Source organism: Cuculus canorus, chromosome 1 (genome assembly GCF_017976375.1).
Source record: "Cuculus canorus isolate bCucCan1 chromosome 1, bCucCan1.pri, whole genome shotgun sequence".
Classification (NCBI taxonomy): domain Eukaryota; kingdom Metazoa; phylum Chordata; class Aves; order Cuculiformes; family Cuculidae; genus Cuculus; species Cuculus canorus.
The window spans coordinates 120,104,001-120,131,355 of NC_071401.1; the positions used below are offsets into that span (position 1 = coordinate 120,104,001).

At 40.9% G+C, this 27,355-nt stretch overlaps 1 protein-coding gene across 24 annotated transcripts in view; it reads right to left on the reverse strand.

Annotated features, from left to right (window-relative positions):
• Positions 1-27,355, reverse strand: part of ZBTB20 (zinc finger and BTB domain containing 20) — a 492,045-nt gene that overhangs the window by 167,374 nt on the left and 297,316 nt on the right. The window contains exon 1 of one of the 24 annotated variants that reach the window (XM_054088625.1): positions 21,176-21,291. The exons of the other annotated variants lie outside the window; for them this stretch is intronic. The gene's annotated coding sequence lies outside the window, so the exon portion shown is untranslated. Of the gene's footprint in view, positions 1-21,175; positions 21,292-27,355 lie in introns of those variants that run through there. 24 annotated transcript variants of the gene reach the window in all.

The window sequence follows — 27,355 nt, forward strand, 5'->3', positions numbered from 1 at the left end:
CGTTCACCAGTACACAGAAAAAGGGAATCCTAATGATCATTGAGAAACTTTGTTTTACCCCAATAACTGTAAAACCATTGCAGGAAGTTCTGTGTTTTAATTTACCCTCAGAAGATGAGAACTGCATGATTAGATTGTATTAAACCATCTATTCTAATAAAGACTGAACTAAAGAGAAAATGGAACCACTTTATCATAAAGATTTAATCACTTGGCAGAAAAAGGGCCCCAAAATGTTCTGTTCTCAAGCTGGAATAAAAAAATGGAGCTAAGTGGGTATTTTTTTCCCAATGAGAAAGTGTTCCCACAAAAATTCACCTTTCAAATAACCAAAATGGAAAATTTCCACCAAATAGCTAGAAAAAGGGGTAAAGAGCCTTCTAGAACCAGCAGTTGGGAAGTATTTGGTTTTGCTTTTCTTGGGTAAAAGACTTACTCCCAAGGAAAAAGTTAATTTCAAGAAAAAGAGTTTCCACTGAAAAATCATTCCAATGAAAAATGCCTGGCCACGGCTGCAAAGGATAGGCCCACTGGCCTCAGCGAGGGTAGGCAAATGCCAAGGTCAGCGGACTGGGTCTGCCACAGTCCTTTTATACAATCACAGGCAAAGTGCTTCCATTCTCCATGATGTTATTTCTCCTCCAGCTTTTTGCCTACGTAAACCATCCACTTTTCAGGACAGGCACTGTCTCTCACTGTATATTACATGCAGCCTACTGTAACACACGTGTTTAGTGACTTTCAGTAATGACTCCAGTAACAACAGTGTTTTTCCCTCCTACAGCAGCTAGTTCCCAATACTATGATGAATAGAATAACACAACCTATGGCTGAAACACACTGCTAATCAAACAGTATTGTATACCATGGGGCTGGGGGGAAGGGAATGGCTTTTCATCGTAGAACTAATCACAGTTTATACACAAAATCAGACAATTCTATAGTCCAGTCTTGTGATCTGTGTTCCAAGCTGCCAGAAATAAGGCAGAAAAGAAGAAAGGGGTGGGGGATAGGGGGGCATCTCCTCTGTTTGTAATGAAAGAACAGAGATGACTGGACTAAGAGCTGATGAGGTTACAAGGCAACAGCAGTGCCATGAGTTGTTTGGGCTTAAAGCCAGATGTCTTGTATTTCCTTTGATTGTTTCTAAATAATTAATGGTATTAATTTAATCATGTGACCTGCCCCCCCTCCCTTTTTAGTATTTGGCTCTGTGTACTAATACTAAATATAAAGGAGAAAAATGGGACTGTCTATAGCATACTGAATATTGATGCTGTGTGTTTGGACTGCAACAACAGCTGATACTCATATCCATAAGTCTATATATCTACAGCACTCGCACAGTGTTTGTATGAAGGAGATCAAGTAGTCGTCTTCATACTCCATCCATAAAGCAGCTCAACTATGGCATATGGACACTGCATGTTTGAAGTAGTAAAATAGAGGGTACAGCTCTCTCTCCGCCCACACTAAGATGAACCTGCCACTACTACTTCACGTAACATTTTCTGGCAAGCTCCCAGTTTTCAGTCATGCTGGTTTGCTTGAAAGAAACACTCAGAGGAGACTCTGCCTGTCTTGCTGTTTGAACAAACAAAACTGATCACGCATCTTGAGCTAATGGTCCAAAGCTTAATGAAGATCATAGAGAAGAGGCTACCCGTGATGTGAGCATTCCCTTCTGACTTATCTACATAAGCCACTGCTGTTGGCAAAAGGAAATGGATTATGAGGATAATAAGTAACCCTGAGCTCTGGTCTAGACAAACCTTTGTTTGGTACAGTAGCAGTCAGCACACAAAGGAAACAGCAGCCATCAGAGGTAAAAATTTCACTTCTCCACAATTTTCTGCATCAGGACACTGGCAGCAACAGCAAGAGGAACTCCCTTCAGCACCTCTCTTGTTGAGGCTGCAAGTCTCACAGGCACCAAGTAATCACATGGGAATATGCTGAACACTAGGGCTGAGCACTAAGACTGTTGAAACATAGCAGCAGAAATCCTGAACAAATGAAGACTGGTGAAGGCAGCTCCCTACTCCCTACATGCATATGTACTCAGTAAAAATGTTTGCCCATTCTCCTACATACCACAGCTTATTCTCATCTCCTCAAGTCACGTCTCCAGTCCCACCCATCCCTATCTACCCTTTTCTCCTACCACATTTCCACTTATCTTGAATCCCATGGAACCTACCATCAGATAGCATTAAATGGGGTAGCTGTGGGGTAACAGAAGGGAGAAAGAAATCTGACAGCTTGGAACATACCCTCATTTTATGCAGCAATGCCCTAGACTTCTGGAGGTAAGGACAAAGTAATATGAGGCTTTCACAGACACCAAAAGGATTTTCCAAAAAGACGCACAAAGCTAACATCGTTAAAGAGCACCTGTAAGGAGTCACAAAGGCTTGGCCAAATCTTCTTTCTTACATTATATCCATGGCTCTCTATTTGGTTCTTTTTCTGCTGCTAGTCTTATTGGATCAAGACAGGCGTTAGTGCTTTCTACAGTTACGATTCTTTAGTCAAGGGAAGTGAACGTTGAAGAGTTCTCCACAAGAAAGCCTGGTCCTAATCCCCAAGGACTTAGCATTCAAGGCCTATCAATCCTACAGGCATCCTTCTCCACCACTAACTCACCACGCCAGTTAGGGTCATATGAAGAAGTCCATTTCATTACAAAAAGATCGTATGGGGCATATACCTGAGCCTTTCAACTGGGACTGAGGCAGAACTAAAACCAGCACTGGCCCTGCACACTGCAGAGAACATCATCTGGATGGAGAAGCGTGACTGCCAAATCACAGGCAGTGGCACTGCAAAGTGAGTGGCAGAGTGCTCCGAGTGTCACAGCTCAGGCTTTTCTGCAAGAAAGGAGCAAAATGAATACCATGCTTACCAAGATGAGAAGAAAACATCTCACCATGTCCTATGAGTGCTTTTTTAACAAAGGTATAAGTTTCGATAACATGAGTTTATTTCTCATATAAATATGTAAATGGACACTAAACAATATCAATTAAAACGAGAGGAAGAATAACATACACACAAACGTAAAGTGACTCCTTCAGTTCCTACCAGCTACCTACAAAACTACCTACACAAGCAAGATGTACATTAGGAATACCTGATGCCAGAATACCTCACCTTGGAAGTTGTTCACAGAAAATGGGCGCTGTAGTTTTGAACTGGAATAAGAGGAAACTACTTCAAGATAGGAATGATCACATAAAAAGTACTAAATTGTTTGTAAGGTAGAAACCCTAGAAATAGACAATACAGTTAAACAGCGTTTGAGTTGCAGAAGTTTGCAAACACCCCCTGTACTCATCTCTTTGTTTTACAGGAGTTTGGGGGGGTGGTGTTCGAGTGAGAAAATGGCATTTTTCCTGTGGCAACAAGGATCTCTGAAAGTGTCTACATGTCAGACTTTGCTGAGAATGTATCTGTTGTTTCTTCTTCTGCTTTATTTCCCTTTAATGCTAGATTTGCAGTGTATCCCATTTGTAAATTGTTCAAATAAATGCAAATTTTATCTTGTAAGCAACACCCTCCAAAATACGACTACAACTGAAAATAAAAACGTTAAGAGCTGAAAGGCATGGGGTCTTCCCCAGTGCCCCCATCTTCCCACTCTACTGGACTGTTGCTATTATTATATACGGAGTACCAGGAAGGATACTTGGTATTATAAATATGCACTGTATTGAAATATATAGCCCAAGTCCCCAGGGTCCAACACTAATTAGAATTACAGCTGTGCAAATAACTGATTTATTTGGCTAGCTGACCACACTGACAACATGGAAAGGTAAAAAAAAAAAACCCAAAACCAAAACCCACCTAGGCATTTAACAAAATGGGCTATTTTTATATTTGTGTTCAATACATTTCAATTACAATCAACTCTGTTTCAGAACAAAACCAGAAATGTTGTTTAGAAATATCAAAGCAAAACTTTCAGCTTTACAAAACATTGCTTTTAAATTTTTTTCAGTTTATTTTCTCCCATAGTTTTGGCTAACCTATATCTGGGGCAAGCAGTTTTCAGCAAATAAAACATTTAACTCAACAGCTATACCCAGATCTAAATCTAAAGGCCAAACTGTGAGTCGGCCAGCTTTTGAATTAATGAAAGAAGAGCAGGGAGGCAGGGGATCTGCATTCTCGTCTTGGCTATGCCCCTGTTTTTGCATCCAAGGAGAGTTATTATTTCTTTATGGTTGTCTCTCTGTCCACACTTTGTCTCTGCCATCTCTGAGCTCATCAGGGCTAGACGCACCTTCTACAGTGTTTCTGTACAGTGCCTAACTCAATAGATTCCTCACCTCAACTGGGGCCTATATGATTTACTATAATATAAATAACTGCTTAGCTGCAGTCAAATCTCTTTTTACTGCCAATAGTTTCACTTGCTTATATTTAGTGGCCCATCATGGGAACATCAGTGCTTTTAAAATTAATTACTTATTAATAGATGTAAAATATGATGGGACGACAAGTCTAGATTTTTCCTGCTTCATCAATTTCAGTGCTTAAAGAAAGTATCTCCTTCACAGCTACCAGAAACCAACAGGGACATACGTACTGAATGAAGTCTGAAAATCAAGATCCCTTCGCTTCTGCACCCCTATTGTTTGGGGGCAAATCCTCTCATCCCTCCAAGGAAGGGAAGGTAGCTGCATTGAAGGAGTCACTTTGTGGAAAGCCTCACGAGCAATGTCCAAATTTTGTGCAGGGCTTTAGGCAAACAGTTTTAACTGGTAGGAGTGGGAAATGCAAGTCTAGTGCCTGTATAGAGGTGGGAACAGCCTGTGAGGCTGAAGGGAGAAGATCTGCCTCTGCTTTGAAGACCGCTTACATCTTACAAGGCCAACCTTAGCCAAAAGACAATTTAAGAGCTCATCAGAAAATAAACACAACACCAACAGAAACAAATGCAACATTACAAACTTTTCGATTTCAATGAGTAGCACTTTGGGCTGGGGGTGGGGAGGATTTTCAGAGCACACAAGGCTGTCACTGACAATAACATCAGTCACGTTTTTAAAACACTGGGGACGGAGCTGCAAATGTGCCCCATTATGTCTTGAGATGTACTCCCAGGGTACAAAAGGTGCGTGGGTTACATTAAGCTTGTGTGTTACCTTGCTGAGACTGTAAAAGGCAGCACAAAGTAGAGACTGATAAAGAGCTGTCTCTACTGTACTCCATGACTGTAGAGTACATGGGGTGATTACTCCTACTGTGTGGGCCTGATCCTGGGTGCCTCAAATATCCTGGCTTCCTAATGTAGCTTTAAACCCATGCTATTTTTCTCCATCCTTGAGGCTGTTGCTCACTTCTAGGAGACACCACTGCCATTTCACAACCCCTCTGGCTGTGCCTCACCTCCAGCCTCCTGTAAGGGAACTGCCAGAGGCATACAGACCACACCAGACGCTGCCAAGGGCATCATTTGAAGTGGGCAATTCCCCTCCACATATGACTGCCCCACACCATGCTAAAGGAGCAATTATTATAATTAAAAATAAACCCTCCTCCCTGACAATTGTCTGTACTTATTTGCCATTGCTGCCATCTAGCCAGATGCATCTCCAATACTCACAGAATATTTAAGCCTGTTTATTTTCCCTTTGCTGCTTGGCCTGAAGCAGGGATAAATGCATCCCTTGTTACTCACTGCCTCTACAGTGAGTTTACATTTGTAAACTTTCACAGGGTTTTCCTTTTTTTCCAATAGGTGACAAAATACTGTATAACTGCAGGTGCTGTGGAGACAACAAACAGGAAGATGAAGACCAGATGCAGCTGTAGTTAGAGTAAGGGAAAAATCAAGATAAAGACAGCAGATAAGAGGGTGCTAAAAAGAGCAGAAGAAATAACTGAGAAGGGGTAGTTAGCTATTTTTGTTGTTGACTTACTCTTGCAAAATAGCTTTAGCAGAATAATTTTGTCTATTTTGTTATCAAGCCAAATTTTTGCAGGTGTTACTGGGGAAGGTTGGAAGATTACTTAAAAAACACCTTTCTGAATGTTACAGTAAAAGGATTAAGAAGTTGTTGACTCAAGCTAGCACTGAAGGATGTTTCAAGGTCAAAGCTGAAGGGTACTGGATGGCATTACTGGACTTGTGAAATAGGAATGATAAGGAAGTGGTTTCAGGGAGCTTCTGAATTTGGATTTATTCTTTTAGGAATTTGTTCCCAAAATTCAGTCAGGAAAATGTCCCTAATGAAGCACTCACTCTGCACCCATCACATCATCTCCTTTTGGTATACGTGACATGAAATAAGGTGAAGAAAAGAATATTCTAAGGAGACTTAGAAATGGAGACACTGAGATGGATTTTCATGGCCTGCTTTCTGCCTGTAATTCAGCTCTAAAAAGCCAATCTAAACTTCCAGACACTGTAACCATTCACTACTCTAGACAACCTGGGTTCAGAGCCATAGATCCAGCAACATGATAAGTAAGAGGTGAAGCACAATGGGTAAAGAGAAAATAAAAGTGACTGTGTGATAAAAGACACTGCTTACACTCTGGCCATAATGTTTCAACTAAATAAAAGGGGAGAGGAGCACAACAGCAATAAATGTCTGTGAATCCATATTTCCTTTACTGTACTTCCTATTCCACCAAAGGAAAGAAGGAAAAGTTGTATTTTGCTTCCCCAGTTTTTTTCCCCACTGAGAAGCTAGATTTCATGGGTAATCTAGAGTAGTAGTCAGCTGTGAATCCAATTTATGCAGTGGGATAGGATTAAAAAAGGAACAGAAGGTCTGGATTCTGAACCTGCTCTAACAGTTTTGATTTGAATACAACCCAAGTCTTGGAATGGCTTGTTTTCCACTTCTGGTTTGGAGCTGGTTGAAATAATGCCACAGTAGCACTTCCTGTAAAAATTTTGTCCAAGATTCTCATTATTTGGAACTAAACTCTAAAGATTTTGGCACCGTGAAATCCAAACAGAACTCTGTTCCTGACTCAACTGGCCCAGGACTCAACCTGACTCAACCCAAGCTTAATCTGGTTCTGGGTTCAAATCCAGCTTCAGCCCATTTCCATTGTTATATAGATTACATCATAATACCACCTCTAGCCTCAGGATTTATGGTGCCTCCTCTCAGGATGCATATTTGTGTGTAAATACATAAATCACATCAGATAAACAAAGAAGACATGCCAGAAAACAGGAGGGGAGGGAAGAGGAGAGATACCTACCAAGCAGTTTGTCTCTAAAGTGTTGCCAGTTGTGAAAGGACTTGACGTGCTAATATCCGCTCATTCAGACTCTTACAGACATGCTAAGAGCGTGACGGCTGGCAGGCAGTGCATTTAAGTGCTGTTACTGAGGCCCCCAAATATTGACAGAGTGCCAGACTCTGAGAAACTATTGATGTATGCAGCCGGCCGCTGCTCCAGACACCTCTCAGACAGAGTCTTTAAATGTCACAGATTAATGAATTTTCATGAAACGGAGAATGAGAGAAAGAATTAAAAAAAAAAAATATCCCACAGCACCAACATGAAAGCATCTTTTATCCTTACACAAAATTCTGCCCTCAAGCCTCAAGATTCCTAATAGATTATAACAGATCGTAAGTTGGCAGGAGATATAGGGTAGAAGAGGTTAGACCCTCTAGATCATGCAGAGCATCCTCAAAGTCAATATGCAAATTATTAGTTTTTACAGGAAAAGAAAAAAAAAAAAAGGAGGGTCAAGGGCCACTCAGATCTCAGTTTCATTTTAACCAAACACACAAATTACAAAGCTTAAGGGGTAGAATTGGTTAAATGATTTTTTTTAATCTGAGGTACAAATGGGGCCAAACTGCAAAGTTCAGCTATTGACTTCAAATGACCCTAACTTTAGAGCCATTCAGATAGACAGCTGTTCTTGGACCCTCTCTTAGTATTTGATGTTGTGCTTGATCTTATCCAAGAAATTGCAAAAGTTATGATATAACATTTTTATGCCATCAGATAAACCAAGTATGCTGATTATTTCTCTTTTTTCATTTATATCAGTGAACTCAAATATGTATGAAAGAACTTCAAATATCATTAAAATGTAATAATGCAAAATGCAGTTGGAGCATAAATGACAAATCTATGCATAAGACATCACTTAAAAAGGAAGGAGGTGAAGGGATGATGTAGATGATGTATGCAGAAGTAAAAATGGACTATTTATACCCAACTGTGTTAAAAACTTGGCTTCAGTGACCCCCTCTGCACACAGGCACTTGGAAGTGGGACGGCATAAGCCATTTGGTCCCTTGTTGTCAGAGGCACAGACACTGATTCTGCAAGGCTCAACTGCCCCCATTGCCCGTGCATCTTTTTCAATGCGGTGACACCAAGTGACACCCACACGCTCAGTTCCTGACCCCTCAAAAGCACAGTTGTCTGACAATGCCGACACTAAAGGGAAGCTGCTGCCACTACAACAGCCACGCCCATTGCAGGAAAATCTGGGGTAGCTGAGAGAATCCTGACAAGCAAATTGAATGCTGTATGAAAAGCCAAGCAGCAAGACCCTGTAGTTTTTCCCTTATATTTTTGCTGCAGAAGAGTCAACACTTAAAACTGTTCCCTAAGTTCTCTGTCTTTGGTCACACGAGACTTTGCTGACAACAGCAGCTATAAAATCTTACTGTAAGAATGGGGGCTACTAGCAAGAGCAGTGTTCAAGAGGCACTTGTTCTCACCATCATCTTGTCAGTCGGGTTATTTGTGACTACCTTCTCCAAAGCAAAAAAAAAAATTTATTTATTTTAAGACACAAAGCTACCTTTCTAACTGCAAAGCCAAGTGGAAACAAGTGCAAGGACTCTGACAGTAACCTCCAGCTCCTGATGACATTGAAGTCTTTGGTTTTCGAAAGCCGACACACTCCTGTAGGTTGGCAATTGTGGCAATCAACTGTATCAGGGACTATGACGGTCAGTTATTCGTGCTACTCACTCTTGTCACCATGCAATGCATGTCTTTCCTACCACCACACACACCACACACCAGAGTTGCAGCAGGGTCTCCAGCACCACTGTCAGTTACCCATAGCTCTATAAAAGATCTGGATGAAGTAGCAAGTAGCCATACTCTGTTGACAGCCAGAGAGAAGACAGAGCACACATGCGTGTAGGAGTGGATGACACAAATGACTGATTAAGTACATGAGAAGGCAAAATGTCAAAGCCATTCCGTTCTGAGAACAAACTATACAAACAAAGAAAAAAATCAATATAGATTTTCACACAGAGAATTATTTTACACATCATTGCAAACTTACTTTAAGACACTCAGTACTTTTTCTTTTGGACTTTTAAAGAGCAGCCTAACACTACTGCCCCGTCTGGTCTATTATTTCTCTTCATGCGTCCTTTTTCCTTTCTCCCTCTTTCTCTCTTATTGAACAATAATAACTGAGGAACTGTCAGCCCCAAGACTGCCTCACATGGCAGACAGTAACAAAATTTTCTTGGGAGATTTGTCTCTTTTCTGGAGGAACAGAAAAAGGAAGATAAAATTTCTAAAACATAGCAAAACTCTGAGCATGTTGGGAAGAGAGCAAGCTGGGCAATTTTCTAACTCACTGCAAGGCTATGACACTTGTTTTTCCCAATAAGCCTTTGGCATTTTAACTAAATGAAGAGATTGAGTTAGAAGACACAAAAAAGTCTTATGACTTGTCCGAAGTTATGCAACAGCCTTCTTTTCCTGACACAACTGGTGACTGAATTGACTAGGGAAGGTGCCCTGCTAGACCTGTTGTTTGTGAACAGAGGAGGCCTTGTGGGAGATGTGACGGTTGGAGGATGCCTGGGGCACAGCGATCATGAGATGATAGAATTCTCAGTTCTAGAAGAAAAAAGGAGGGGGGTCAGCAGAATGGCCACCTTGGACTTTCAGAGGGCAGACTTCGGACTGGTCAGAAGGCTGGTTGATAAAGTTTCTTGGGAAGCAGTCCTAAAGGACAAAGGAGCCCAAGAGGGCTGGCCGCTCTTTGAGAAGGAAATGCAATTGTGTCCCTGTACTCAGCACTGGTGAGGCCATGTGTCGAATCCTGTGTTCAGTTTTGGGCCCCTCACTACAAGTAAGACATTGAGGTGCTGGAGTGTGTCCAGAGAAAGGCAACAAAGCTGGTGAAGGGGATGGAGGACAAGTCTTATGAAGAGTGGCTGAAGGAACTGGGGTTGTTTATCCTAGAGGAGGCTGAGGGGAGACCTTATCACTTTCTTTGATGACCTGGAAGGAGGTTGTAGCAAGGTGAGTGTTGGTCTCTTGTCCCAAGTGATAGATGATAGAGTAAGACGGAATGGCCTCAAGTTGCGCCAGGGCAGGTTCAGATTAGACATTAGGAAAGATTTCGTCTCTGACAGGGATATTGGGCACTGGCAGAGGCTGCCCAGAGAGGTGGTTGAGTCATCATCCCTGGAGGTGTTTTAAAGATGGGTAGGTGAAGTGCTTAGGGATATGATTTAGTAGTGAACAGATACAGTTGGACTTGATGATCTCAAAGGTCTTTTCCAGCCTAGTGATTCTATGATTCTATGATTCTTCTTTTGCGAATACTAGAATAGCTGTCTTGTCCCTGTTCTTTATGCATGTGTACGTTACAGTAGTTAATTTAGTTGCATAAATATATGGATAGAAGATACACACAAAATAGCAATTGCAAGGGAATGAATTCAATCTCCTTTACTTGGTTTAGGATAGTACCCCAGGCCACTTCCTTTGTCTCATGTAGTCTCTGATTGTTGCTGTATAGTTTCTATCAATTAATTAATTTCTTGTAGTCATTTCTGATTACTGTTGTCCACCTTTCACCTTTTTCTTTCCTTTCATCTGTGTGCATGTGTGTGCATACATCACAGATCAGCACTGGCTTGCACACCCCCCTGCTTGTTAAAACTCCCACCTCTTCTGCTGCCTTACTGCACTCTTAATCAAAAGGGCAGGAGGAAGCCGCCAGGATTCATTCTTCCCTCTCTTTCCTTCTCACTCCCTCTCTTTTTTCAAATGGCACAAATGTCAAACTTTCTAAAAGGATGTTTGGCATAGCTGAGTTCAGTCATGTAACGTACAAAGTCGGTATGATCAAAAGGTTGCAAGGCTGCCCACTGCTAAAGAAGAGGGGGGAAAAAAGGAAATGGAGATCTCTTCTGAAGTGTGAAAGAATGCGTGAGCCAACTGTTGCCACTGGAAACACCATGTCTATTAGCAGCAGTGGTGGGTCTGAAAGACAAAAATCTAGGTCCGGATTCCAGAGTCTCTGAAATTCAGCGCTGTTCTCATCCGATCTTCTGACCATGAAGAAACAGGCATAGACACAGATATGGAACTGAAGAATAATTCTCTGTGCTTTGCATCATTATAAAGAAAAGGACTGCATCTACGTGGAAATAATAGTAGTTGTTTTTGTAGTCAAAGTTGCTGAAACTAATCAGACAAAACACAGATTCACACATCAAAAATATGTGGTCTGTCTGGTGCTTTTATACTGCCATCTCTCACCACACTATTTTCATACTTTTTCATACTACCCACTGCCAAATAGGAGGACAAATTACTCCTCCCTTCTACATAACTAAGACTTTTGTGTGGCAACTGGTTTGCAATTGTAGGGCTTTTCAGAATTTCTAAACTGCACACTCGCATCTTCTTCTACATTTCTGATGCAATGTTTCTGTTTTTCTTTTGCCATCCTATTTTCTCTACTTTGCTGAGTCCTTGAGAAAATATTTGCATCTTCTTACCCAACATCAACATTAGAGAACACCCCAGCTATGCCACCGGCTCCCGCAAAACGCCTGCACTCACAGTGGCCTGAATATTGGTGGTCACAATACTCAGCAGGACGAATCTTTCCATGAGCTGAGATGGAGTTTCCCTGCCAGAAGATAATCCCAAAAATGTAGAGAGAAAAGCTCATCGTCAATATCCATTTAATAGAAAAATCTTAATTATAGGTAGTTTTCAGTCCCAGAACGGTAGACAGTAACTTGAGATTAATTCCCCCTATGACGAAGTATGTGAACAATAACCAGAATTTGTAATCAATACCCAGAGGAGAGAGCATCCAAATTGTAACAGGGATTTGGGATTCGCTCCCAGAAGGCATAATATATGATTTGGAGCAGGTAGACTGGGATTAATCTTTGATTATGAAATATTTGAACAGCAATTTTCAACTTTTAATGAAGAGAGGAGGTGGACACCAAAATTAATATAATTTCTAAGTATCTCCATCATATTTCAAGACACACACAACAGATTATAAACAGCTGTTTGGGTTGTACACAAGTTAATGTGGGAGTGCCACCTCAAGAAAAGTGCACTAAGATGGCACTCGGGAGAGAGGCAGGCAAAGACCAGAGTTGCACTTTCCCCATTTCTAATAATACTTGCTTATTGCAAATTCTGCATTAGAAGTAATTATTCTGCATTTGCTGACTTTACATGGATAATTGTAAGTCAGAAAATATCAGTATGGAACATGGCTTTTCTCTTACACAGGAAAAATGTAAAGGTGTTCAGAGGAGAAATAATTCTCACTCTGAAGGAATACTTCAAAACAGGAGGGTGCAAGGCAAAATATATAGATCCTCACCATGTCCTGAGAGGAGAATACAACCCATGCTTCTAAAGTTCATTAGAATATAATAACAGCTAATTTGTTGCCTAGAATAAAGATAACAAGTGAGCTGTGAATCTTACCCTTTTCTGTTAGTTTATACAAAATAATTTTCTTTATGTTTTCCTCACAGGCCAATGAGTAATTTTAATGATTATGAGCTGCATCTGTAGCCATGTAAGACGAGGCAAATTTCCTCTATCTGCATATTTTGCCATTTCTGAGTTAATGTAACAAATTGATGTTTCAGGATGCAGGTTGATCACCACAGGGGTCAGAAAACCTGGCCTCCACAACTAGCATTCCGTGTTGCTCAGCTGGGCAGATGTAGTATCCAGAAGGAAAACATCTTGCCCTAAAAAGAATGATGGTAGCTGCTTTGGAAACAGGACAAAAGATTAGGTGAACCAAAGGCCTGTTTCAGCTCAGCAAATATTTCATTCCTAATTTATCTTCTCTACCTTGTAAAATGTTTTAAAAGATTCTCTGAATTTCTGAAAATGAAGATTTACCTCTTCCATTTTACGCCTGCTGTGTAAAACTTTTGTGTCTTTCACTGAAAAGAGACAAGCAAGCTGGGGTTCCCTGTGGGGCCGCTTCTCTCACCTTAAGCCCTCAGACCCACATCTACCCAAGGATAATTTCCTAAGCCTCCAAAATTACACATAAGTATGCTGTCTCTGTCAGACCCTATTAATCATAAACTTCTCCTCATTTCATTTCAGTATTAAACTCATCTTGTTCAAATCTCTAATTTTCCACACTGACAGAAGAGTCCTCTATACATCATTCAGCTCTATTTCCTAGATACGTTCAGAATTACAAAATTCATTCAAGCCCATCTGATCTCTTCTCACTAAACCTTCTGCCTTCCACTGACTGACAGAGAAGAATTAGCCTTCCTCCTGTCAAATATACATCTTTTCCCCACAGAAGTATGTGAAAACACATCCAAATACAGCCAATGACTCAGCTTGCCCTTGTACTTGTGTCTCTGCTCCACAGAGCAGTGAATTTTATGGAGCCGCAAGTCCCATTGATATAATATCAGACAGACTACTAATATTTCTAAAGTAAAAACAGCTGTGGTGTTCCCTACACTGCAGGGTACCACATGCTGAAAGCGGCAATATGGATGAAGCGGTACCATTGGCATCTCTCATTCTAGTGGAAGCAGTAAGTCTCGCAACAGACTCATGCTACGGAGCAATGCTCCTAATACATCAGAGGTCATTTTAAGTCATTAAAAAGTAAAAATTGCCAACCACAATTATCCTCAGTGATCCTATCTAATATTAAACCCAGATGCAGATCTCGGAGCTGGGAAGAAAGAACGTGTCAGATAGCCTCTGTTCTTTCCCCACTGCAGCCATGCCATCCATCTCATTTCTAACCCAGTGTCACAGCTTCTCTCCAGAATCACAAAGACACTGCACTCTAAGCCAGCAAAAACAAACGACAGTACTGCTGAATCAAAGAGGAGATGAGACCAGAAGAGCACTCAAGCCTCTCCTTATGATTTTTGGTGAACCATACATTCAGCAGAAACGATGATGCCTCCCCAAGAAGATACATGCCACAAGAGGCTTGGTGCTCCACAGCTCAGATCAGAACCTTTTCTCACCTAGGGCCAGGTCTCATTGTTCTAAGAGGCTCTGGCTCCCAGGCAGCAGGCTTCATCCACACAACATGACTCAGGGACCTGTGGAGCCCTCCACTTCCACATTCAAATACAGGCTACACCAGCTCTTCCGGCAAGTTAATCAAAGTAGCTGTGGCAGGGGACTGACTCAGTCAGACAGACTCCATCAGGGCATGGTGTTAGATTAGTCACCTCACCAATTTCTGCCTCAGTATCCCCAAGTGTGAATTAGTTTTTGGCACCTACAAGTTAAGAGGTCGGTAGCTTCAGAAGCACTGTATGTTAGACAGACAGATCAATATTTCATTTTATTCTACTATACTCTTGCTGATTTGGAAGGAAACAGACTCTGTTACAGTATATTTTTTTACTAAAAACCTGTAAAAGAAATTAAGTTACAGTCTTTTACAACCAGAATCTGGAAGGGTGTCCCATTGTAATATTTTCAAAGAGAAGTTGTGCATGCAGTATGTATGTGCATATGGTGTTTATGAATTGTTTTTTAACTTTAGATATTTTATTCATTTTTCCACATGGTACAAGTAGAACACACATCTTTGTTGGACAGACACCAATACAGTAACATAGCTTTAGATTTCAGGCACTCAAGATTCTGTGGGACAAAAGGCTACCCTATCTTCATGCCAGGACATCACGTCCTGAAATTAGGACGCATGCCATCAGACAGTCAATATCTCACTGAAGATATTCAGCCCTCGATACATTCAGTTACACTAAATGAAGAAAACTGTAACCACTTCCAGTTATTCCATACAGAGATAAGGACCATGAGAACTCTGTGTCTTGGCATACAGCATCCTATTTTGATTTCACTGCAGTGTGGGTATCTGCTGTTATCCACAGTTTGTGGACTTCATTTTTTTTTCTCACTTGCAGTATGCACACAGCCAGCATAGCATCTTCAGTCATAACAAGGTTCAGAAGTCCATAAAGCAGAGGGAGGGAAGTGGGTAAGGGAAGGCACAAAAAGACCTGATTAGTGCTTTTTAGGATGGAAGCAGAAAAAGGAGTGGTGCTAGTTCCCTGCACCCCCAGCACCCACACCCAGCAACATGCAGTTCAAAATCCACCTCTCCCATTTATGCTGTGCACACGTGTGTGAGCCGCTCGCACAGATTCACCAAGAATATTGAACACATATTCTCTAGAATAATGGTCTATCCAGACTAAGAAGTGTAGTTTGTTGCTCAAAGTTAGCTGAACTGCAAGCGTGAACAGCATACCTTCAAAACAGAAAAGTCTGCCCTGCTACTGCAGATTGCCATGTCTAATAACTATATAAACCTTCTTTTTTTAATTTCAGAGCTGCTGTTTCATTTAAGCCGTACCACAGTCTCAGGAATCACAGGATGGTGGCATTTAAAAAGGAGAAGCAATGATTTAATTGATTTTCCAGGAAAAAGCTACCTCCAAAAGCAAAATAAAGTTTCCTTTATAAAGAATGGAAACACTAAGAATATCACTGTGTGCTTTTTATAATTTAACATGGTGAATCATCATTCTGTTAAATGAAATGTAAGAACAGACAAACTGGTTCAGAGAAAATAAGTAAATAGTAATTCTGTTCCCACTGGTAATTTAGCACCTATCTTGCACCCCAAGGTCTGGCAAACTTTGAGTGTACAAAATACTTCCTTCCCTCTATCTGAAAAAAAACCTGAGGATAAAGGAAATAAAGATTAATATTTATGTGAATTTGAGATGTTTTGGTTTTCAGATAAGTCAAATTAAAATGCCTGCACCGGGTATCTATGGCATGTAAAACTAATGATTCTTGTCTATTGTCCTACTGAAAGTCTCTTCCTGTGCCTGGCTTAAATTTGAGGTTTCTTGACAAGCTCTAATGAACGGTTAACCTTGGTTTCCTGATAAAAAGCAAATGCTCCCTGACTTCAAACAAGCCCATATGGATGAAATATATGAACTTCTGTCAATGTGGCTGCTGCTCTGCGCATTACTTAAATGTTAAAATAAAGAAGGCGGAAATCTTTTTTGTGCAGGTGTGTCAGACCCCACCAGGGGGAAGTTTGGCTCTGCTCTCCCATGCTCGGACTTGGGGCAGCGCTGAGCCCTCTCTCTGCACCTGTGCCCTCTCTGGCTCTCCCAGCAGTGGGTTGCCCTGGGCATGCAGGGCACGGTATAAATAGGAGATGTGCTGTAGCCGTGTGGATCACAGGTGGCACAGTGTATTTATCTTCACATGTGCCAGGGAGGATAACTACAGCTTATGAGTGGGAAAGGTCAAGTGTGTCAGCTATGATGGTGACAAACAGCTTCACTAGTGAGCATGGATGTATTCACCTTTCGCTGCCCACAGCCAGCAGACATGTCCCGAGCCACAGTGGAGCAGCAGCCCTGGAGCACTGGCTATCTCCCGGCATGGTGTCACCTTGGCCTGAGGCTCCCACTCCTTCCCTGGGTCGTCAGGAAGGCAGCACTGACCATGAGGGTGGCGGGTAACACTGATACTTTGGAAGTCTCTTTCAAAGCCACCAAACAGATTTATTATTTATAGGCAAAGGGATGAAAACATGAAGTATATACATGGGGGCCCATAGGGGGAGGACCAGTTACTGCCAGGCAGTAATTTCAGTCTGAAGTTCCTATGACTTAAATAGCCACTTGAGCTCTGCTCTCGCAGTTTACGATGTCAATAGAACCCCTAAATGAAATTACAGCCTTCTGATACGCAGCAGGGTAGCTTTTCTTCACCGTGTAATATACGCGGCCGGGAGAAATTGCACTATACATGGAGTTTCACTAAAGCAGAGTTTATCATAAGAATGTTCCTGCTAAAATATGATTAGGCTTCTTGTTTACCAGATAACACGTCTAATGAATCAGGGTGTGCATGATAGCCATGTTTTGTGAATGCAGACATAAACCCTGAGGTGAACTGGGCACTCCACTGCCTCAAAGCAGCAGCTATTTCACTTCCACCGTAATTTGCACCTGCTTTGTTTTGCCAGCAGCGCAGACCCATGCTAGCTCTGGAACTCGCCTCGGTTCCAGGAACTCAAAACATACACAGAGGAAAAAACAAGCAAGGCGGCAACAGGGGGAATCTACGTACTACATTCACAGGTTTGGGTTTTTTTTTAAGCACACCTGCTTATGGCTAAATCTGATCAAGTTTTCCTTTCCAGTAGCCCTGTGAGGGCAGGAAAAAAATATTTCCATTTTAAAAGTGGGTAAGTGAGACACAGACAGAGGTAAAGATCACACAGCAATGGATCTGGGACATAGATTCAGGTCTCCTAATGCCTATTCTATTTCCCTCCATTCTCATTATATTATTCACCCACCCCACTTCCCAGCCCAGGACAGGAAGAAAAATCTTCATTTTACCATTCATGCACCTTGCTATTTCTTCATCCTTTATCTGAGGACATGAATTAATTGTTGAAATGTTCCACGTCACAACACAATTTTGCAGCTGATAATTAGTGATCTGTGTGGCCGCTTTACCTCAGTAACTCACAGTTTACTTTCTTAACTTTCCCTGTCCTATGACTTAATTCAAAATCAAGTTTCACTTTCTTTTCTGATTTATAGGAAGGGAAATTAATGCTGTGTCAATGTTGTGACCCCAGAAAACAAGCTGTTGTTCAACTTTTGGAAAATACAGAAAAAAAAATTGCATACCTACAAATGGGCAATGTACTCAAAATGAGGCAGTTGCTTTTATGTACTTTTACTGAAAAAAATTTCTCTGGATATAGCTTATGTTCTTGTACCTCTGAAGTTTCCTGGCACCTATGAATCTGTGTACCTTTATCATTACATCCTTTTCTGTGCTTTGTTCTTGTCTGATGCAGTTAACACTCACAGAACAACAAGCGTATCACATCAAACAAAATTGTTGTGCAGAAAACAGTGGTTTTGATTCTACTACATAAATATATATTCTCTTCCCCAAAAGTATATACTGGTGGCTTGAAAAGAAGTGAAAGTCTACCTTTTGCTATTTGTTTGTGTCAGACAAGAGATGATACCTTTCCCATTTTATCTATGGGTAAAAGAGGGAGGTTTAATTTGGCAGTGCATGTAAAGCACTTTGAGATAACTAGCTGGAAAGGACGCTGTAACTAAAATGGCTACTGCTAGAAGCAAACAGTGCATCCATTAAAGAATGACCATATGTATTCATTTCCATTTTTTAAAGTGACTATGGTAAACTATCACACAGTAGACAAAGAAGCTACTACTAATGAGATGATTTATCATCTTAACCACCCCAGAGTGTTTAAACAGACGGTTAAAATATGACTTGAAATTGCAGATTTTCATCCTAATGATTTTAGACCATAGACAAACCATTATAACCTTGGACTACAGTCAATAAGCAGCTTATACTATAATAAGAAAGACTGACAATTTTTGCCACGTTGCTGTACGTAAATACCAGTGAAGACAAGTTCCCTTGCTACCGGGGGGACTTGCAGAATAAATACATTAATTAAATAATTTAAACATTGAGAGGTTTGGAGCAACACAGAGACTCTTAAAAAAGAGATTAAACATTGTTTTGCCTTCCTGGTGAAAGTTGCCAGAGTGACAGGCCTTGACTTCAGTATATCCAAAGAACAAGTGTTATACAGGCAGAAGTTTGAAGTTTCAGACATTTAGCACTGTGCTTTCAGAACTTTCCATTTCAGAAGTGCTTATGTCTTTCAGACTTACACTGCCTGGAGGGAGAAAGTAAATCAGAGATAAGCTTCAAAGATCAGACCCAAAAGTGTGTGTGGGCGTTCAGTATAGCCCATTTAGAGAAAAGAAAAAAATCCATTATGTTTCTATCTGTGATGTGAACTGCCTGAAAGTTTGGGATGTTCTGATCTGTCAGCTGCTTTGAGTATACTGAAGAAAGGTGATGCAACAGCCAAGTCAGGATCTTAACACCAATTTAGTCAAAAGCTGGGACCATTTGGATTGGGGCTTTGATGTACCTAAAGGTTATTTCTATGTGTATGTAGGACTCTCTACTGAGGGTATCAGCCAACTTAATTGCGGGTTTTGTTAAGAGCTAGTGATTTAGTTTAGGTTCAGAGAGAGGTTCCACAGCACTGGGGAATGAAAAGAAAGAGCTAACCCTCACTGCTCAGTGCTGAAAAAGGTCTGCGGTCAACTTACAATTGTAAAAAAAAAGAGGAGTTCGCAGTTCTTTATGGTTATAATGCAAATTCAGATGAAACTCAGAGGTTTTGTCTATCTTCCATTTGAAGTTTTCAGGCTTAGTCAAACTTCAGGCTGAAATTGCAGCAGGGGGAGGGACTGAGAACCCCGCATGGATTGCAACCAATGAAAATATTTGCAAAAATTGCCAAGCAGTAAAACCACGAAATCTTGCATGACTTTACTTATTGGTTAAAAGAAATACTAAATACTTTAACTTGGGTTGGATATGATTTGATATTGAGCTCAGTTCTGAAGTCAATGTCAAAGCCTCTGATAACTCCAGTGAAAGACTACTCGGTGCCTGCCTTTACATACTGTTCTCACGACTTACACTGGGCATGAAACCAGGGGAAAGGTGACTACTGGACTTCTCTGTATGTCACAGGTGACCAGTAGAATTCGGAGATGGGCTGTCTCCCTGGGTGTCAGAAAGAGATCCTTATTGATATATCTACTGAATGAATCCAATTTAAGGCAAGACAAGAGTGAGAAGAATGGTTCCTAGTTAACATCCCATCTGAGATACGTTGGTGCCATTAAGCATCTTGTTCTTTTGCCAGGGACACTTTTAAAAGAACAGGGTAATACCTTAAAATACAATACTCTGATCGCTACCCTGTGCTTCTTATATGCCTACTTCGTTAAGAGTAGAAAATGTTAGTCAAGAAATTATTAATTTCTTCAAGCCAGATAATATGGGAGATGATGACAGATGAATGGAACAGCCCACGCACTGCCCTGGCCTTCTCTAGCACTACAGTAGTAAAAGATTAATGGGAGTGATACATTCAGCAAGGCAGGAGAGGACAAAATGAGACCCTGAGCAATCTGGGCCTGAAACTAGAGATGCACATCCTACTCCTTTTTCTTTCACTGGCTTTCCCGTGTGGACTTGAGCAAATCGCTGCTGCTATGTCTCAGCGTCCCTATCCAACAGCTGGAAATAACTCTACATAAGTACCTTGATGTTGTCTGAGACACTTAATTTTTTAGCATCCAAGATTTTGTATATTAAGTTCTCCAAAGTACATTTCTTTCTGATTGCCAGTTCTCCATACAGACACAAAGAAGGAAAACAAGAGAGTTAACAAAATGAAAAAAATAAAAACAAAATTAAAAAATCCAACCCTTCCCTCCCCCTCAAATGGACAGGCAGCCTATAAACCAACTAGTTCTTCCTATTCCCAGAGGTGGCTTCCACAGAAACATTTTCTTTTACTATGCATCCACTGTAGAGTTTCTTTTCTGCTTGGCTGGGCAATCAGGTATTCAGAGCATAATGTAAATGCTCAGAACACAGAGGCATGAAAACTTGCCAGACAGAAACTCCAAGCAAAGGATTAGCGTTCCTTCCTCCTCTCGCATGCCCTCCCTACCCCAGCTTACCCAGCCTTTCTGCCTGCCCCCCCTCACCCCCGGACCCCTACTGCAGGCAGCTGGGATGCCAAGCCAGGTGCAGCCCCCCTGCCCTGGCTACTCACAGCTCCCTGCCCTCAGCTTGGCAGCCTCTGCTCCAAGCCCCATATTCCTCTGTGCTTCTTGGCGATTTTGTTTTTATAAAAAAAAAAAAAAAAAGGCAAAAAAAAAAAAAGCAAAACACAACAAAAAAACCTTTATTTCCTGCTTCGCCGCAGCAGCCCCAAGAATAGAAGCCTTGACACATCAAATTCTGGGAGCTCACCACTCACCAGGGCTGTGGTTCCTTGTCCAAGCGATGACGAAGGAGAATCACCTCACAGTCTCTGGAGAGTGGCAGGGCTTGGCTGCGAAGCGTGCCCTGTGCCGATGGGCTTTTTGAGTTCGCTCTGTTCCAGAGTGAGTGCCGAGGCAGAGAAATTAGGGAGGGGAGAGGTGGGAAGGAAAATCACTGGAGCCTCTTACGATCAAACTTCCACTAAGCAAGAGGAAATGTCTTATAAATAAACAACAGCAAGAGAAACAAAAAAATCCATCCCGTCCTGCCAGAGGAATGTACATTATTGTCTCTCGATGGAAAACTTTACACCACACCAGAAAGCAAAAAAGAAGCCATGTCTCCTAAAGCTACCCTCCCTTGTGGGGAAGGCGGGGGGAGGAGGAGGAGGGCAAGGCAAATTAAAAAAAAAATATTGGGAAGTTCATGCGATTTCCCAGTAGACAAACAAAACTGTCCAAATTCAACAGATGTCACTATTCCAAGGTTTCATGTAGTGCTAAATTTCTTTAGATCTGATCATCGCTCTGGCATTAGGAAGCATTCATGGAGGAAGTTCAAGGCAAGGGGAAGGAGGAGAAGGTCACAGTGCATATATTTGAATGTATATATGTGTATATTTATTTATTAAAAATATGAACATTTAATGCATTTTGTCATGCATATCTGTAATAATATTTTTGTATATGTATTTTAAAAACCCAAGGTACATGAACTTCTCTTCTCTTGCACCTCCCCAGAATTTTTTATATTTTAGGCCCGGAGTTGCAACACCTTCATTCTCCTCTCACAATACTGCAACTGCAGTCTGCACAGAGTGAGTATTTTGTTGTGTGGTAGCTGACAAGTGACACGAGTTTGGTGATTTCAGTACGGTCCCTAGCTTTGCAAAAGACTATTGCATGATTTGGCATAATGCGTGTCAAATACCAGTCTCTTCATGAGGAACTACAGATGGCAATTGAAAGAGTAATTCAAATAATTTATCAAGCACATTTGGAGACCTAGAATGGGGGATGGCCTGAGTCTATGAGAAACCAGAATGCTAGAAGTCATTATTAGGGACCTTGTGAAACTTGCCTCATGTGTACAGTGTTAGAAGGTCACAAACTGCTGAGGAGAACCCAGGCGCTTGACAATGCTTTGTTTTGGGTCAGGACTAGGAAAGCACAGTACAGCAGTTGAGGACCCATTTCAGAGAAGTAAGGCAAAAGACTAAAAGATGATGAGATAACTGGAAGTGTCTGGGCAATCTCAATCTGCACTCTTTTTCAAGGGGACTCTTCTGTTTGAGACAGAGCTGCAATTCCGAACACGTACAGTGCCCATCCCAAAACCCAGCTTCCCAAATCTCAAAAAAATTGCCTAGTTCATTGGATTCCTGAGGACTACCGTATTCACAAGACACAAATGAAAACATGTTTTTTAAACTAATTAGTTTTACATCTGTGTGTTCTTGCTGGCGAAGCAATGCTGTCACAGACTCTTGTTAGCAACAATCAGTCTACAAATGCAGATGGATAAGGCAGAGTCAAGCTTAAGATTGAAGTATGGTTGAAAATAAAAGCCAAGAGTCTAAAATGTGAAATTTATGGTAAATCCTAGCTCCTTCAGGCTAGAGTTTTATTGGGAAGCTATTGCTAAAGCATCTCTAGATGTACAATACAGAGGTGATCTTAATAAAATAAAAGAAAGAAGCATTTTCAAGAGACTTCTTTTCTTAAGACAGTGCATTAGAAATGACATCACTGGTACAGCATGGGGAGAGCTGTGGGAAGGAGGGGAATCTAATCTCTTACACCAGACTAATTGGCAAATTGTAAATCTGACCATCTAGCATATACATGCTGATACAAAAGAATTCCTAAACCTGAAAGGACTTTTGGCAACAGAGAGAAGCCATCAGCTGGTCTGATCTCACTAAGAATTTCTTTGTTCATTTATGGATCAGCTCATCATTCACTTCTCATAACTCGTATGTTTACTAGCATTGCCAGAAATACTGAAGAACATTGAGACAAATTTGAGCTCTTTCAAGTGAAACCTTATTAGTCAGAGGTGTCCGCAGAGCCAGGTGCTCAGGGAGCAGAGTGGTGTGCAAAGGATAACAGAACTGAATTTGAAAAGATAAATCCTGACCATGGGGAGGAAAACCTTCAACATCTCTAAGAAGGCAACACAATTAGCAGGCTGATCAGCTGACCTTAGGTTCCCAATACCTTAGCTGCCCTCAGGGGATTTGCATAGATGGAAGTGAGGGCAGTATATGGCAATATGTGTTTAATAAGTCATTTGCTAAACAGTCCAGAGATCAATAGCAGACATTAAATTAAGTACTACTGCATTCTTATTATTTAGTATCATTAAGCATTATGGATGGCTATAGTATAAAAACAGGAAGCCAAGAATCAAATGAAATTTTCTATTTCTTTTTAAAAAAGCCTACAAAGTTTCTGAAAACAAGACTTAAACAAAAAAACACATGCAGTGAACAGATCACGCAACGATGATTAAAATCTCAGTAAATTCCAACTGCCTGCCTGACAGTGCAGACTATTTCCATTACAGATTTCAGGAGACTGAACTGTGCCATTCTCATTTCACTACTGTTAACAGTGGCCACAGCCTCAGAACTGCAAAATAATAAGAGCCAGAAGGACAATAATTTTTCTCTGATTATTTTTTTGACATTTCCCATTTGTGCCCTTTTTCAAAGTTTTAATTTGGTAAAGGCACTTTTCAGCCTGTTTTTAACAGGTCTCTAATAACTTGGGATGCAAGATCTCATATTTCATTTTTTGCAGCAGCCACCACTAAATATTTCATTTATTTTGAGTACAGCAGACCACCGTGGAAGCTTTTTTATTTTTTATTTCCACAATACTGTTTACAAACTAGCTTTTGTGATTCTTTATTTTGCATTAGGCTAGCTTGATCCTACCCGTTAAAATGAAAGCAATAGACTGCCTAAAGAAATATTTTCATTTGTTTACATAGCTTGGTGAGCCAACTGTGCTGACGTTCCTTCTTGGGACCTATATTCAAATAACTCAGAGGTGGTACCTAATTAAAAAACACATGCTTTCTCTATGCAATATTTTGTAACATTCATAATACAGTGTTACACACACAAATACATACATCTCTACACACATATAAGACATATAAATAAAATCATCATTTTCTTTCTACCTCCTGACTTGGCGACTAGCTCTTGAACTAGAACACTAAATGCGTTTGGCTGCAATTCTACCTACGCACACATAAAATACAGAGCTAAACAAAATCCTTTTACAAAACAACAGTACAACCTAAGGCTTTCTGTGCCTGCCTTGTGTCAGACTAGAAAGCACAAATCTCAGAGAGGCTGATGCTCTCCCCGGCTTCAGCAAAGAAACAGGGAAGAAACCGAGCAGAGGCAGGAGAATGCTTGGAGACGCTGGCTTGTCTCCCCTCCATGCGTCCCTTCACACAGCTAAGGCTCACTGCTTAGAGAAAGACTACGCTGGGACCAGACCTTAGGAGCAGCTGCAGACAAGCACATGGAGGTTAATTCTGCTGTTCGCTCTATTAACCTCTGCTCCACCTTTGTGATCCTCTCAAGGAGGAAAGACAGCAAGATGGTACAGGCAGGAAAGCCAGGCACGTGTAGCAGGCCAGGCAGCACTGCAACAGGAGTCATACCATGATACGGCTGTCTCTGGGTCCCAGGCTTCACAGCACTGTGAGACTAGTTGCCTTGCCTCCTGCCAGTCCTGCTCTCAGAACTGAATATTTGCAAGATCTCTGCAAGGGAAGCTCCACGGCACTTCCCAGAAGCTTTTCCCTCTGCTGTATATTCCTCTACATAGGAGGAACCCACAGCCTTTGGCAGTGGGTGCAAACAGATGAGATAAACAGGGAGAGATGAGATGAGATGAGATAAACCTAGTGGAAAAGTCTTCTCCAGATGTAGCGTCTCTATCTATAAATAGAGATTCTCCTAGTGTGCTCCAGATGCAAACACAGAGTTGAGATTTTTGTTGTTTTCTTGTTTAGTACAAAGCAATTAAAATGTAACAACCTCTCAAAATCTTCCTTTATTAAAAAAAAAATAGGTCACGGACACAGAAGCAGTCAGTCATGGTTTGGAATGGGCAAGCAAACAATTTTCATTTGATTGTGCCGTTGTTTTTGTAACTAGCTTTTCTGCTGTGACCCACTATACTTACCCTGTCTGCTGCGCTAACCAGCAACATGCCTTTTTAATCTGCCTTCCTGGGGTCTGCATTTGATTACAGCATTCATGTTCTATTTAGATTCTTTTGAATCATGCCCTGTGGTGCTAGCACGAAAGGTGTTATTTATAAAATGAAATTCTGTTGTATTGCAACTTGGATTCAAAGAGGACAAGTAATATTAAATACTTACTTTATTTAATAATATCTTGGATTTATTAACTCAATTTCATTACAAGATTAGAGACGGTAACCTGGAGGGAATTATTAACTAATAAACAGGCTTCAGGCAATTTCACCCCATATAAAATAAAATAAATAAAAATACATATATATGCACTTAGATTACTTCTATTTTGAGGGCCCTGATACACACCTTTGGCTCAAAAATAATTACTTTCTTGATAAATAGCTTTTAGCCAGAACTCACGAAGTCCACTGTGCCTTTTGGAGAATGGGTAGCTATCCCAAGCGACTGACCTTATTTAGTTGATTGCATCCCACATGGGATGAAGTCTGCCACTCAGCTTTGACAGAATTGATACAAGCTGCAGTTACTTCTGTGCAGGATGTACCACAGAAGATGCATGTCATGCACTCGGGGAAATCCATAGGCAACGTGCTGCTTCTCCCCAAAACAATCTCCAAAGCCATCAAAGAGTTTCTCTTTCCAGAAGGAAAGGGTACAGAAAGTTCCTGGCTTTGCACATAGTATAATATGACTCTCTATTCCGATACTTAGCTCTTTATGGTAACTTAGAGTACATTAAAAACCAGAGCATATTCTATTCAGCTAGACACTGCAAAACTAGCAGTTGAATTTAACTGCAGTCTTTTCACCTTGCAAGCTGAAGTAAGTTTGTTAGCATCCCAGCTCAGGGATTAGACCCAAGTTAGAAAATTCACAGAAGGTTCAAAGCTCTCTGAGAGTACAGGAATACTGAGATGCATTTTTTTGTCCATTTCCTAAATAAAACTAATAAATGCTAATACACTTAAATCCCTCTTCTCTGAAACACTCTACTGCAAGATGTAGCTTATGTGACTTTGAACCTGTCAGGTCCACAATAAAGACTGATTCTGACATGAGAAAACAGCACAGTATCAATGTCATAGATCTTACGGGCTGGGAATTCCCACTTGGAGGTGCATGGCTGCTAAAAGCTTTCACCCCACATCTGTTGCATAGTTAGCTGTGAGTCACCTGTAGTAGCTTCATTAGACCCAAGGTGTCACTCAAATAAGACAAGCTATTGCTAGAACAAGAGAAATCAGATTTTTAAACGTTTGATAGATTAAAAGGAAAGTGTCATGATATGTTAAATGGATATTCAAATACTTTAGGTTTCAGGTTTCAGTTATTTGCAGATCATATGCCTTTGCTTAAAGCTGGATGGTAGGCAGAGACCAAAAATAAAGGGCGAATGATTTTTTTCACTCATATGGTGTTGTTCATTGCAATGACTCAGTGAAATAGAAAATCCAGTGCATGAAGATCATGAAAAGACAGAAATACTTAATGAATTAAATCTGGCCAGAAACAGATTTGAATTCAGACCGATCTCTAAAATTCAGGAGAGAACACCAACAGCATCGTGGTGCACAGATATTCACAAAACAAACTGAGGTTAAGTAAAAGAACTGTATGGAGAAGAGGTTAATTTGGGTCAAAAATGAAGGGAGATTGAGAAACAGATTTATGGTGAAACTTTCAAAGGCAGAAGCAATAATTGCACCCGCAAAAGGCATGTGCATCATTGCTACAAATAAAAACACATGCTTGGACTCTCTACAGGCAATCTGGCATCTGTCTCCCATTCCCTCCCTCCTCCTGACCCTGAGACCTCACTTTCTGGAATTTTGTTCGATGAATATTCCATAATGCTCTGCTCGGCTCCTATTTTCATGAAAAAGTCAGTGAAAATACATTAGCTAATAAGTGGAAGTTCACAGCATTA